Raw genomic sequence first — 13,308 nt, forward strand, 5'->3', positions numbered from 1 at the left:
CCAGTGGCTGGCAGACTTGTCTTATCTAAGTAGTTATAAGTACAGTCAAAAGTATGAGAGTCTAGTTTTCAGTGGCTGGAGAGATAATGGCCTAGCTTCAGAACGAAGGAGGGACTGGGTGGGGTAAAATTTGTTGTTTTCTTTTTTACATATCCGAAGAATGAGTCAGTCACTCGGAAGAGCCCAGTTTTATGAAAAGCTGAAGGCCTGTAAACACTTAATATCCTTTAAAAAAAATTATTTTGAACGGGGCAACCATTTTCACATTCTTTGTTTTCTTTTTATTTTTAAACGTTCATAAATGGAATTAATACACATTCTTAAAATCAAATGGGGGGTAGGGAGAGAGAGATCCAGAAAATATTATCATGAAAATGCTGATGCATGTTTTTTTCCTGTACAAGGGCTGTCTCCTGCCTCAACTTGTCCTGTTCCCAGATAGGACTTTAATAATTTCTTTTTTTCCCCTTGTGGTGGTATCTCCATATACCTCAACAACACTCTTACACACCATTTTAAAAATGTATCCCCTTAGCACCTTCCTGGTCTATGATGGGAGAGGGTTTAGTTCACCTCCATCAACTCCGACTTCCCCATCCTCCCAAATGGTTCTAGCCCCAGTCTCAGTTCCTTTACTATAATCAGGCATCTTAAAGCAAAACATTAAAATCCCAACTTAAAAAAAAAAGATTTTATTTATTTTAGAGATAGAGACCTAGGGGAGGAACAGAGGGAGAGCGACAAGCAGACTCCATGCAGAGTGGCAAGCCCAACGTCGGGCTCAGGGTCACCACCCTGAGACCATGACCAGAGCCAAATGCCCAACCAACTGAGCCACCCAGGTGCCCCTAAGTCGCCACTTCTTATAGTGCTAGTCCTAGATTACTTACTGACTTAATAATAACAAGCAAACGAAAACCCTACAAAAATAACAAAACATAAAAAGAAATTAATGGTTTATAGACCCCGAGAAAAAGAATTTTCAGCAAAGTACAAAAATGTAAAGCATTCCTTTTTTTAAAATTTTGTTTAATTCTTTACTGTGGAATCGCTTGGAATGTCACTTCCATGTTTTTGTCACTTTCATTTTAAATAAATTGATAAGAAACTAAATTAACTAAATTGAGTAAGAAAACATAATTTGGATTATAAAATTCTTGCTTTCATAAAAATTCCTTAAACAGTGGGGGAAAAAAAACGCCTCAGTTTCTTATTCCACAAATAAGAGATAGTATTTAATTTCCCACTGTGAATTGAGAATCTTAGTACTTCTCCTGCCTTCTGCCCCTCCTTGCCCCATTTCGTTCCCCTGCTTTTGACAGCTATAGACGCACTTTGACCAAGTACAGATTAACATTTGCACTGGCGTGCGTGGGTGGCTCAGAGGGTTAAGCATCTGCCTTCAGCCTTCGGTTCAGGTTGTGATTTCCAGGTTCTCGGATCAGGTCCCACGTCTTGGGGCTCCCAGCTCAGCGGGGAGCCTGCTTCTCCCTCTGCCTCCCGCTGCCCCTGCTTGTGCTCTCTCTGATGTTTCTCTCTCTCGCAAATGAATAAATAAAATATCTTAAAATAAATAATTTAAAAAGTTCATACTTTGTTTTGAAACTATGTTTAATTTCTCCGTAATTTATCTGTAGTTCCATTCTACAAGTCAGAAGTCAATAACCAGTGTTCATATGATTATGATGGTGTAAGTACTGTTTATGACAGAACCGAATATTGTGTTGGCCTTGTTCTCCTTATTTCATGTCATGACCCACTACCTCTTAATGGATAAAGGTGCTAAACAGAGTATAATAAACGTACGTTAGTGTTCCTTTGTTACTCGGGATCATAATTGTGAACCCTAACTATGTTTGCTGTAATCTCGTGCTGTCTTTCCTCCGGTAGTAATGATAGCTATTATTTATTGAGTACTTACCTTTTGGGGTTAACATAGAGCACGAACTTAGTCCTAACACCTGGCTTGCTAAACTGTAACACAGAAGTGCTGGGGGCGATGGAAGATTTTGGAAAAGGGCGTGGGCCTTGGAACGCTGAGGCCTGCGTGACCACTCTGCGGTTGGAATGCTGCCAGGAGTTACCTTCCCAAAGCTTTCTTAGCCCAAACAGCCACCCTGGGATCCAAGGGTGTACGCATTGTCCTTTAGGCTCTGTTTAGCAGCACTCCTAACACACGCAGATTAGCATATCTTTCCCCTAAACAGATTCTCCTAGTTCTGTAAGACCCCTTGTCACACTTCGTGTGCTTGAGAAACAGTGATAAGGATTTGTGATGATCCTGAAGGGACCAATAAGACCAGGAACAAAGAAGAGCGATGGGTCTGGTCTCTGAGCATTGATCCCCTTACCTCCTCCTCTCTTTCGCAACAAAGTTTGGAGTAATCTCTCATCCTTCGATGTAAGGATTGCATGCTGGTCCAGGACCTACCAACTGTCAGGCATTCTGATATGCAATATTCTTGTTTTGTCTTAATAACCATCTTGCATTACGCTTATTTTTCCAGGGGAGAAAACCCAAGGTAATTGGCTGGCAGGACTGGATTCGAGTAAAAGATGGACACCAAGTTGGGTTGACCAACTCATCCCAGCTTGCCTGGGGCTTTCCAGTATTAGTGGCTCAAAATCCTGTGCCCTGGGAATCACCTCAGGCTGGGGGACATCATTGGTCATCCTACAAATCCAGACTCTCTCCCTTCTTTTAAAATTATTAACAACAACAATAATAGTAATCAGCTATTTCCATGACTTGGGATTCATCGCTCTTGAGTTAATCATCTGGCAGTGGGTTGTGTGAATTGGGAGCTCTTAGAAAAGCCTGGACTGATGTTAAAACTGTAAACATCTGGGGTGCCTGGGTGGCTCAAATGGTTAAGCATCTACCATCGGCTCAGGTCATGATTTCCAGGTCCTGGGATCAAGTCCCATGTTGGGCTCCCAGCTCAGCGGGGTGTCTGCTTCTCCCTCTCCCCCTTCTTGTGCTCTGTCTCTGTATCTCTCTCAAATGAATAAATAAAATCTTAAAAAAATTGTAAACATCTGCAGGGAGGTATGCCATTTATTTTTCAACATAGTAAAAGATACTCTTCTTAGTTGGTCTCTATTAGGATGGTAATTTTTATGTATGAAGTATACTTTAGGAACTCCCTTTGCTGATTCTGCCTCATGTTCCTACCTCTACCATGGAGCACGTCAGAACTCACACCTTAACCTGCTTCTCTGTCTACACACTTGCATGGGACTCATCTACTCCCGTGACTTTAAATTTCATCCATGGGAGCTAATGATTCCTAAATATACATTGTCAGTGCGGATTCTCCCCCAAACTTCTGATACAGAGGACCTCCTGAACATCTCTTCTTAGAGGCAGGATAGTCATCTGAAACTTAAAATATCTCTAAGTGAATTCCTTATACTTCCTGGAAAATTCGCTTCTCTCAGAACCTTCTGCATTCCAAAAATGGCAACTCCATCCCTCCAATTATTTCAGCCAACTTTAGAGTCAACATTGACTCTTCTTTTAATGTCTTACACTATATAAAATCTGGCAAATCCTCCGTAATGCATCCAGAATCTGACTACCTCTCACTACCTTCCCCCTAAAAATACTCTGGTCCAAGCCAAGTCCCACTTGGTTTAGGGCCATAGCCTCCTGACTGGTCTCCTTTAATTCCATCCTTGCCCATCCATAGACTAGTCTCAGTAAAATTCAGTAATCCTCTTAAAACAGTGTTGTGTCACTCTTCTGCTCAAAGCCCACAGATTGCTCTGTATCTCACCGGAAGGGAGAGCCCAGCACTCAGGACCGAATTGTGTTAGGTGATGCAGGTCCTGTCCTGACTCCATCTCTGGTCCCCTGACCTCCTTGCTCCTTGAAAACTCCAGGTATGGTCTTTCCTATTCTCTTTGCCTGGAAAGTTAATCCCCTGATTATTGGGAAGCAGGCCCAGTACAAAATGAAAATGTGGGCTTCTTACTCAAAATTTATTAAGAGTTTCAAGACTGGGATGGCAGAGCATGAACCCCAAAATGAGGCCCTTCTGAGCATGTGGCCGAGTGAACATCTGAAGGTCTCCCCAGCTCAACAGCTTCAGGACTTGGTTTGAAAGCCATCTTCTTGTTGAAGCCTCCCATCCTGACCACCGTATTTAACACCTCAGCGCCTACCTCCCCACCTGAAGCTCCTTACAAACCCTCCATGATTTCCTCTTCCTCTTGAGCTTTTCTCACCCGTGAACACATGTGTAGTTTACTTACTTAATTTGCATTTTTCTGACCTCCCTGCATTAAAAGAGTTGAGGTTTGGGGTTTTGTTTTGGTCAAAGCTCTATCCCCTGCACTCAGCACAGTGCCTGAAAGAAGGAATGAACGAATACATTGATTTTGTGTCTCCTGGTTGAAATAGACAAGCTTTTAAATCCATCCTTTAGAGAGAAGATCCTGTGAACTTGCAGTATTTGTATAAAAATAACACAAGTCGCTTGTGTTTCCTTCATTTTTTACCCGAGGACATGCTTGGACCACAGAACAGCTGGACCATCTTGCTTTCCAGAAATCAGGCTCTCCGCGTGCACGTTGTCTCGTGCACTTCTGCCTCTCCATATACGGTTCTGAAGTTGCTGCTGTTTTGACTTCTTGGCTTTCTTTTCCTTTGGAAAGTAACATTATAGATAACTTTATGGTTTAGATTTAAAAAGTTACAGAGTGAAAGGCCTTCTGTCTCTGCTCGCCCTGTCACCTCATTCCCTTCCTCCGGAAGAACAAATATTATCTTTCAAGCCCTCCTGTGAATCCTCGCAGAGATACTCCATGCAGAGACTGTGCTAGTAGAGATGAGTGTGATGCGTGGTATGGCCCCTTTACTTTTCACCAAGTGATTTGATCATAGTGCATGAGGACAGGACCATTTCTGTTTCCATTTTGATTGAGGTTCCAAGACGCTGGTTCCAAACACTCCCTGTTTTTTAGGGAGATGGCAGAGGACCTTTGCAGTACTTGTAAAAGAGTACTGAGAACTGGTTTCCCGAGTCTTGAGCCTTTACCACTTAGGCTATAAAAGAATCTGGGAAGGCCAAGGTGGAGTCAAGATTGACTAAGAGCTCTTGCCTCGGACTTTGAAGTCACACCCATTCCTACAGGGAAGAAGGCTTTTCCCTCACCTTTAGCCTAGGACTGAAGGTAGCTCTTAAACGGAGGGGGATTTCCCCCCCACAGGCGACACTGGCAATGTCTGAAGCCTTTGGAGTTGTCATGACTGTGGAGATGCTACAGGCTTCCATGGGACAGGTGCTGCTGAACATCCTGCTGGCACAGGACCGTCCCCATGACGAGCCCCAGAGCCAAGCACCAAATCCACAGCCTCAAACGTCACTAGTGTCGAGGTTGAGGAACACTGGCCCAAGGAGAGGGGCTTCTTTGGGACCACCCGAGGAGTGGTGAGATGGCTCTTGAGGTTGGGGGACACAGGGGACTGTTCTTTGGCCCATGTGTGGAGGCTGAAGCTGGCTCGCTGTGCTCCTGGTGGAGAAGGGGATGTGAGGTTGCCGAATAGGGGGCCACCTGGGCTCCCGGTGTGTTTGGTAGAAGGGTGCAGCCGGGGATTCTTGTGGGCCCTGATAGCAGAGTGGGACTGTGACATGCAGAGAAGAGTGAGCTCAGTGTGAGAGGCTGGAGGGCACTTCCAGAAGCTGTGGAGTAAGGAAGTGGTCAGAAGTACTTGTGCCAAGGGAGCCACAGGGGAGATACCACCAGTCCTGGCGGGAAGCTGTGGTGTTTGGTTGTCTTCGAAAAACCTCCCAAAGTACTTCAGGAGAATGCCCAGCAAGCGTAAGACAGCTGTCAGCATTACTGGTCACATCAGAGTTTGGCTGTCACTGCAATGGCGCATAGAGAATTAAATACGAAGCCATGAGAAAGACTGTACTTGATCTGGCCCCTGCTGACCTCTCTAATCTCATCTTCTGTTGTTTGCCACAGAGACCTCAGGCCTTTGCACTTGCCTTCCCCACCACTGGCAAGCAACCCCCCCCCACCGCCCCGCCACCATCCTTGCACCATTGTTTCCTCTCCTCATTTGAGTCTCTGTGCAAAAGTCACCATCTCAGGGAGGCCTTTCTTGAACAGCCCATCTAAAACAGACAAATCTCTGTTTATTATCTCCTGTGCTCGCTTTGTTTCTCTTCAGGGCACTCAATACCTGACCTTTTGTTACACATATTCACTACCGCCTTTGTTATCCATATAACAGATAATGTAATAGCCGTAGAGGAAGACACTTCATCTTTCTGCTCCCAGGATCTGGGACCATTTCAGTGTTTGGGAGGGGACCAATAAATATTTGTCTAGCAAGTCAATGAATGACTCTCTGGGCAATGCTGTTGTGGTTTGCTGGGCTGTTTGATTTGGCTTCACGTCTGTTGAGTGAGTGAAGTCTTGGCTCTGCTTGAAGGCGGGCTCTGAGACTGCCCCTTCTCTGACACGTTCTCCCCTATCACATACCCAGGCCCTGGAGCAAAAAAAACTCACTTCACATAGCTTTTCAGGGAAAAAGCTAGTGAGGACCTTGCCAAAGTCACCCCTCCTTGCTTAAAGACTCAAATGAAAAGTTTGTGAATGAAAAGAGGGTAACGACTGACTGGCCATGTCCTTTTGGTTTTTCTTAAGTGAAGAATGTCTGTGTCTTGTGTATACTCTAGTTGGAGACGCGTATTTTTAAAATGAAACATAGATACTAATTGTTGCTGTTTTGGGAAATCAAAATGAGGGGCACAAGGGAATAAGACGGTCCATAGATCTGTTATTCAGACATTATTGTTTTTATTTTAAAGATTTATTGTATTTATTTCAGAGAGACAGAGGGCACAGTAGGGAGAGGCAGAAGGAGAGGGAGAGAGAGAATCTGAAGCAGACTCTATACCCAGCCCAATGCGGGGCTCGATCTCATGACCCTGAGATCGTGACCCCGAGATCGCAACCTGAGCCAAAACCGAGGGTAGGATGCTTAACCAACTGCGTCATCCAGGCACCACGAGACATTATTATTTTACACTATTACTTTTTTTATGCATGTAAAAGAGAATATATGTGAAAATGACACATATAGTAAACAATGTATTGAATGGCGTAAGCTCACAAGCACCGCCCCCTGATATTTTTTGGCTGTATATTGTAACATGGTATGGCGGAAGCCACCATTAGTGTTCTTCTAATTCCCTCCCAGAATGAAACAAACAAAACCTGTACACCTGAATCCTGACTGTCACCTCTGGGTTCACCTGCTTGTCTATCATTGCACCTGTGTATCTATGAGTCAGTTTATCTCTTACTTACTACCTTTCTGTCTTTTTTTAGATCTTTCTATCTTTCTATGTAATCTATATCTATGTATTCATTCCTTTGTTTTATCTTTCTACCATCTGTGTGTGGGTCTTTCTCTCTTTACACATTTATCTCCCTAGGTATCTGTGTAGGTATCTGGGTATCGAAGAATTTATCTTTCTATGTATGCATCTATCAAATATCAGTGTGTTTATATATCTGCGTTATCCATATATTTATCTGTCCTCTGTCTCTATCTCCCTATTATCTATTCATCACTCATCTATTTATATATAAATATATATACATATGTGTGTACAACCCATTATCATCTATCTGTATTCCTATCTTTCTGTTTCATTTACACACAAGACTTTCTGCTCTGCACACTTTGGCACCTTGTTTCCTTCACTTAGCACATCTTAGAGACCGGCAAGAACTACCCCGTTCTCTTCTTTGACTATGGCATTGTATTCAACATATCACAGGGATGTTCAGTGATTCCTTTATAATTTCTCTTGTCCTTATTTCATTGTGCTCTCTAATGTACACATTGTGCTCTATAATGCACACATGCACGCACACACACGCGGTTCAGATACTGTCCATGACAAGAATAGAACATGGCTACCACCCAACGGTCCCCAGAGACTCCTCCTCAATTATAGCATCATCCCTACCAACTAGAAGCTACTCCATCTTGATGATTGTGATAACAATTTTCTTGCATTTAAAAAATTTTACCATCGAGGGGCCTGGGTGGCTCAGTGGGTTAAAGCCTCTGCCTTCGGCTCAGGTCATGATCTCAGGGTCCTGGGATCGAGCCCTGCATTGGGCTCTCTGCTCAGCAGGGAGACTGCTCCACCCCACCCCTGCCTGCCTCTCTGCCTACTTGTGATCTTTGTCTGTCAAATAAATAAATAAAATTCTTTAAAAAAATTTTTACCATCTATGGATGGATTTCCAAATAAGATAGTTTATTTTTCTGTTTATGAACGTTAGTTAGATGGAACCATTTTTATGAATTCTGTTGTTTCTTGCTTCTTTTGCTCAATGTTATATTTATAAGACTGACTCATATTGTGGCATGTAGCCGAGTGTATTCATTTTCATGGCTCTGTAGTATTATTCCATTGTATATCTAAATCCCACTTAAAAAAATCAATTCTAATGATTGTGTTCACTTGGATTGTTTCCAGTTTGGGCCTACTATAGAAAAATGCTTTTATGAACATGGTTATAGATGTATTTTGATGCGTATGTGCACCAGTTTTTAAATATATATTTCTAGGACTTGAATTTCTAGGTCATGTAAGCAACCACTTTACTAGGTAGTGTTCGCTGTTTCTAAATATTAGCACCCATTCCTCCCCACACCCCGAAGCAGACGAGATTTCTTATTGCTCAGCAACCTTGCCAACAATCAGTGTTGTCCGGCACTTAATTATTTTTATAAGTTTCCTGCTGATGGTCAATCTAGTCTCTCTCTCCAAGGAACCCAACCTCATAGACTCTCCTGGCAAGCTTTTGTAAATATGCCTGGAGTATATCTCCTTCTTAGTGGAAATGCTAGGTCAAGGTACAGTAAATACTGATAGCTGTGGCCAAATATTCCTCCCCAAGAGGTCCTCAGTCAATGTTCCCACAGTGGAATATGGGAGCCTATTTCTCCCACATCTTCAGCAACATTGGCTGTCATCAAATACTAAGTCAATGTCATAGGTATTTCACTTTTGTTTTGATTTGCATTTATCTAGTTATTAGCAAGTTTTAATATGTATTCATTTGGATTTAATGGCTGACACTGTTTTTTCTTTAAACACTGTAAGCTCTTATCTTTTGCTCATTTTCATACTGGATTGTTGTTTTTTTTCTTATTAACTTATACAGGCTTTTCATCACTTAAGGAAATTAGCCCTTTGCTGCCATATGTTGTTGTAAATATCTTTATTCATTGAACACCAGTCTTTGGACCTTTCCAGGCTACTTTTATTCCATAAAAAAAATTGTGTATTTAAAATGACCAACTGTTTGCTTTATGGCCTCTAGGTTTTTATATCCTTCATAGGAAGGCCTTTTCCAACCTGGACTCATGCTTTTTTTTTTTTTTTTTTTTTTTGAAATTTTAGGGTTTATTTTATGTTCAACTCCTTGACATGTGTTAAATCTTTGATAATTTGGGGTTAAGCCTTTGAGGCACCAAAAAGGAAGGAATGCAGCAAGAACCAAGCTTTTCCTTGCTAACAGTTTGTCCGTGGATCCATGTTTTGCCTCCTTGTTGAAAATGTCACCTATATCAGAAAATAAAATGCCATATGTATTTGGGTCTATTTTGGGATTCTCTATTTTGTTTCCCTGATATCTATTTTTTCCTCCTAGTATTAAAGCAGTTTTAAATTTTGCTCACTGCCTGGGTTTTACTGAGCAAAGGCATTTTTTTTTTCCTTCACCAAAAAGTCAAAGCCAAACATAGGCACAAAACACACAGGGACCAGGAGTGCATCTGAGCAAGGTTGTGTGGGACAAAGGTTACCGTGTGGCCATTGGTACAGAGGACAGTGGGCTGTAGGTCCCAGGGGGCACAAAGGTATAATGATCTGGTAGATTCTTTTTTTTTTTTTTTTAAGATTTTATTTATTTGACAGAGAGAGATCACAAGTGGGCAGAGAGGCAGGCAGAGAGAGAGAGAGAGAGAGAGGAGGAAGCAGGCCCCCTGCAGAGCAGAGAGCCCGATGCGGGACTCGATCCCAGGACCCTGAGATCATGACCTGAGCTGAAGGCAGAGGCTTAAGCACTGAGCCACCCAGGTGCCCCGATCTGGTAGATTCTTGATTGGTAGGAAATTCTGTGTACACACAAAACTTCAAGTTAGGCAAATAATACATATTAGGTCCAGTATCTTGGGGCAAAGTCTGATTTCGTTTGAAATAGCAGCATATCTAGTGACTAGTTGATTAGTTATCTCTGTTTAAATGGTTAACAGTGCAACCAAGCTGCAGGCATCTGATTTCCCCTGGTGGTGGGGAGGAGGTGAACGGTGACCTACTTCACAGGAATGGGAACTGATGTAGTGAAACTCTGGCTATTTTATACCCTCAAGAAATGGCTCTGTTTTCTGGAAAGAACACAATGTACTTTATTTTTTTTTAAATTTAATTTATTTTTTTAAAAAGATTTTATTTAGTTATTGGACAGAGAAAGATCACAAGCAGGCAGAGAGGCAGGCAGAGAGAGAGGAGGAAGCAGGCTCCCTGCCGAGCAGAGAGCCCGATGTGGGACTCGATCCCAGGACCCTGAGATCACGACCAGAGCCGAAGGCAGAGGCTCCAACCCACTGAGCCACCCAGGTGCCCCTATACTTTATTTTTAAATAAATAATCTTTAAATAATACAATATACTTTTTACTATTTTGAATGGCCATCTCTCTCAAATGCATGACAGCCATCCCTCTCTTATTTCTAAGATTTTTGCTACCAGAGTTCAAGCACGATTGTTAAATCAATACGCTAGGACAGGCAAACAGGAGTTCCCAGTACCACCTGATCCTTCTGTCCTCTCCTGGAGCAACCACTTTTGGACTCTTTCTGTATTTGATTTTCCTGATGGTTGCCTCCTTACCTCTGTATATGATGCGTGTGCTGCTTCTTGGTATATCAGTTTTAGACGTTGCTTCTTGACGATACACTATGACCATTGATTTTCATCACCCCGTCCCCACCCCCTCTCCGCTCTGTACAGTTACATATCCTTTCTCCTCCTTCCGTGATCACCTGGGTGCCCTGTGTTCCTGCCCCCTCTGCTGGGGCTCCTTGTGCCCTTCCTTGTCAGGCCACTCTTCGGGATCCTGGCTCTGCAGGACATCCCTCCCCAGGGCTTGCTGGTGCCTGGACATTCCTGGAAATTCTACCATGGCCAGTTTGCAAGTCCTGTGTGCCTCCCCCGACCCTGCTGAATGTTCCAGGTGCTGAGGCCCGACTGCTCCTGCTTCTCTCTCCTCCTCTTTGCTGGTGCCCTCACTTCATCTATGAGGTTAGGATCTGGGCCATTGATATTTTTCTAACCTTTGTCCCCAAGGCTCTGCTTGGGCTTAAGATCCAGTTTGCACATGTGCAAGCCCTTCTGGTGCTCAGCGCTTGGGGAGTGATCTCATCTCAGAAGGAATCTTCTCGGCTCACTTAGCTTCATGCTCAGATACCTGAGGTGGGACAGGCAGCAGCCCAGGCTTCCCTGGTGACACTGGACTGTCATCGATCATGTGGGAACACCTGTGGAAGGCAGGGAGGTGGGCGGCTGTGAGAACACAGCCTCATGGACAGATACTTGATGGGTTATACTACTGCAGCCCCTCCGAGCGCTGGATGGGTGTGGGGTCCTAGGTTGGACGTGGGAAGGGCACCAGGTGGGGTTCCCAAGGGGGGCTCCCAGGGCACACCTCCTTTCTAGGGCCAGGAGGCCTGCTCTAAAGGCCATGGTGAGCCATTCCCAGGGGTTATAGAAGGATCAGAAGAAGGTGATGCTGTCATAAGGCCAAGGTGGGCCCACGCAGCCTCCAAGGGACTCACAGTTTAGGAGGTGAGAGAGACTTGTAAATAAGTAATGACAGCACAGGTACTAAATGCTCTGGGAGGATGCTTGGAGAGTGCAGGCTCAAAGCACCCGACCAGCTCTCTCTCCCGACTTTCTCCTGCCTCAGGTGGTAAAAACCCAAGGCTTGTGAAACCAGTTTTCTGGAACCTCCTTTCTGGGCCAGCTTCAGTATATGGGAGTAGTTGGTACTCAGCAAAAAGTGGAGTAACATTTATTGCCTCTGGGAGGAACTGGTGGCTGGAATGCAGGCAAGGAAGGAGAGGCCTTTGACCTGTGAACGTTTTGAATATGATACCTCTGGTACTTACCCATATGTGTAAACGTACTTAAAAATACAGCCAAGAATTACCAAAAACACTTTAAAAGTGTCAGGTGGGGGGACCTCAAAAGGGGAGGCAGTGTCACGGAAAGGAGGAGCTGAATGAACAGACTCAGGGTCCAGGCCCCGTGCAAGCTGATCAGGGGAGACAAGTTACCCGCAGGCACCTTTTCTGCACCAATGTAGATGGGGTGCGAAGGGTATGAGTGGTTACTGAGACAGGTGCTCTGTGTTGCTGCAGGTTCCCACTGCTCGGTGTGCGTGCATGTGCTCTGTGTTGCTGCAGGTTCCCACTGCTCGGTGTGCGTGCATGTTTGCACATGCAGGGGTGTGCCCGCATGTACACGTGTGTGCTTGCAGTGCACATGCGTACACATGTGCATGTATGTCTGCACACGCAGGTGCGTGCACATGTGCGCATATGTTTGCACATGTAGGTGTGCACAGGTGTATGCATTGCACATATATTTGCATGTGCATGTGTGCATGCACATGCATGTTTGCACATGTATGCATGTGTATGTGTGCACTTATGTTTGCACACGTAGGGGTGCACATGTGTTTGTGTGTGCACACATGCATGCATGCGTAGGAATGTGTGTGTGTGTGTGTGTATGTGTGTGTGTGTGGTTAGCAACCATTGATAGCTCAATGCCCATGTCTATTAATGAATCAGGAGTCACAAAATGGTGATATTCTAATCAATCACTCCTTCCTTACTTGTAGTTTGAATATGTCTATTAAAAGAAACTTCCTTCTACTATTTGGTTCCCTAATGGGTCAGTTCCTACAGGAAAGGCAGAACACATGTCTGATTCTTTCCCTTTATTTACCATTTCTCAATAATATGTTCTTCCCTTATCATCTACCAAAGGTGATCAAATAGGGTTTTTTAAAAGTAATTTAAACCCATGGATCTAAACGTATTTGATGCATTTCAATTGATTGCAATTATTGTTCTTATTGATGCTCTGGTTATTACTTCTTCACCAGTGAATGTCCCCTGAATCCCGTTTACACACCCTAGTGGTCATTTTCTGTGAGGTGTTACACGGTCATTATTATCTTTCCTGCCTCAGACCTG

The sequence above is a fragment of the Enhydra lutris genome, unplaced genomic scaffold (assembly GCF_002288905.1).
Source record: "Enhydra lutris kenyoni isolate GAN:26980312 unplaced genomic scaffold, ASM228890v2 scaffoldscaffold25, whole genome shotgun sequence".
NCBI lineage: Eukaryota > Metazoa > Chordata > Mammalia > Carnivora > Mustelidae > Enhydra > Enhydra lutris.